The sequence below is a fragment of the Cyphomyrmex costatus genome, unplaced genomic scaffold, assembly GCF_001594065.2.
Source record: "Cyphomyrmex costatus isolate MS0001 unplaced genomic scaffold, Ccosl1.0 scaffold344, whole genome shotgun sequence".
Taxonomy (NCBI): Eukaryota; Metazoa; Arthropoda; class Insecta; order Hymenoptera; family Formicidae; genus Cyphomyrmex; species Cyphomyrmex costatus.
Window position 1 is genome coordinate 1247464 of NW_017277600.1, and position 2594 is coordinate 1250057.

Below are 2594 nucleotides of genomic sequence, written 5' to 3' on the forward strand. Positions count from 1 at the left end.
TGAAGTAGATCGCACCCTTAGACGCGTTAGTGAAAGCAACCTTGGGAATTGTTTTGAAGTGGAAGGGCGGACAGCCTCCTCTCACCCGGCTCACCGTAATAAACAGAGCAGCGAACAGTCATTCCATTACCGCTGCTCGGTGTAAGTAGGTATAGCTGTACCGCTCTACTTAATATTTCTTTCTGAAACGTATTTTTATGATGAACACTCTTACAGATAATACTAAACGTTGTAATTTACATTTCAAAAACTTACTTAAATAGTATTAAATAAGAAATAAGTTAGAAAAAGTTTTTTAAAATAAGAAATGTTAAAATAACACTGCTTCATTTTGTTTTTTACATAATTTAAATACATATTAAATACATATACGTATATATATGTATATATGTTTGAAATATATATTTTAAATAAAATTATTTTAAAGACTAACGACTGCTGACTGGTACGACGTATTTAAAATATAAAACATAAAATAAGTTTTAAAAATTTATTTAAAGTAATAAAGATTAATCTTTTAATCTTTTTTTTTACTAAAAACATCTATTTTAAATAACTTAATTCTTTAAAAATAAAAAGTAATAAAGAACGTTTAATTCTTTAAAGAATTAAATTTAAAGAATTAAACGTTCTTTATTACATCACTGGCTCTTAGCCCTTCAATTACTCTATTTTATTTTATTTTTTAAATAGGACCAAATTTAATAATTTGACTTTAAAATATTTGAAACAGAGTGAAATCCAATTAGTATTTTATCGTAGAATTAATGAGATAATTTCTAGCAGTTTAATTTTAACAGCACGAACCGTTTAATATGATACTGTAATTATACACCGAAGAACATATTTTACAATTATTTTATAATTTTAAATAATTCGTATTAACTGTTGTGCTGACACAAGACGAAACAGATAAAAAGTGGTTTTCACTAGCGTGACTTTTTTGCATAATCATTTACGTGAAGTGCTTGTAACATTCCATTATATTTCAATTTTTATAACTCTCTCTCTCTCTCTCTCTCTCTCTCTCTCTCTCAATCTTTCTGATGATTCACAATCAGGGATCGACAAAAGATTAATATTAAATTAATAATTACAAATTACATGATTAATCAAGTAATTTGAATAAAAATTTTTTAATCACCTGATTAATCAAGTAATCGGAAAAAACATTTTTATTATTTGATTAATCAAGTAATCGAAATAAAGATTTTTTAATTACCTGATTAATCAAGTAATCGGAATGAAAATTTTTTAATTACCTGATTAATCAAGTAATCGGAATAAATATTTTTATTACTTGATTTTTTTACTCAAGGAAGAGAAAAATTTTTTTTAACGTAAAATTTTTCTCTACCTTGAGTATAACTCTCGATTGTAGAGTACTTCGAACGATAACTCATTATAGTTATAAAAAACAATTAATATTTCCATGCAAATAACGTGCGGAATTCATACGATTTCTAATTAACATAGTTCGTATATCATAATTAATAATTTTTTTAATTTTTCGTTTTCGTGCATCTTTTGTAATATTATCCGTATAAAAACTTGAGCGTAACTATGGAACTATTTGTCGGTAATGAAAGGAATATTTCTCATTTTTATTAATTTCTAGCCCACTTCATGAACCCTTATTATGATATCTAATAGATATCAACCCTCTTATCTGCTCTTAATTTATTTCGTGACAAATTGATGTGTATTTAATATTTATTTTTAAAAGTTAACCGATAATTATTGATAGTAATATAGATAATAAATGTATAATACATTTTTCAGAATTTCATATAATATCTTCCCTCTCACGGGTACGACCTTGACGTGGTGAGAGGGCTCAGTACCCCGAGGATGTACACGAGGAAGTAAAACGATTTTCCTAAAGTACCTCAAAATTTTCGGATCTATCTGAATGATACGCGTATCTAGATAAATTTTTAGATACTCGAGTAAAATCGTTCTCTTCTCGTGTAAAAATCCAACGACGGGGAAGCCAACGTACCCTCGTCGCCGATTTAATTGAAAATATACGAACCGCAGCCGGTTCGTCGCGTTTGTTTCGGGAGTGCCGTTGAAGTTATTATCGAAGTAATTGGACTTTTCACAATACCCATTCGATGGAGATCTATTTCGACTGTCGATGGAATCACATCTACAATGTTTCGACAGGAAACGGAACTCTCTTCGAGACGTTGCTGCATGTGTGGCCACCATTGGTGGTCATTGCAACTCTCACGCCGAGTGCCCGGGCACGAGGTGATGTCGGCCGCGTACATGTCACGCACTTCGCACAGGGTGCTGTGTTCGCGCGGTTTCGGCTGATAGAGGACACGCTCCGTCTGTCGGCAAACGGTTCGGCCCTTAGCGGTAGAAGCGATCGATTGTCTCTCGGGTTCATCTCTGGGTCGCCCAAAAAGGCTGAAGTTGTATAACTCTGTCAGGACGCTCATTTCTCTAATTTATCTACCAGTTTTTAATCGCTTTAATCTGACTTGGTCAGAACCTAGCTGTTGATCTTATGATCTGCTCGTTACGAGGGGTTGGATCCTATTTCCGATACTGTCTAGATTGTTAGAATCGGCAATCGGTACCAA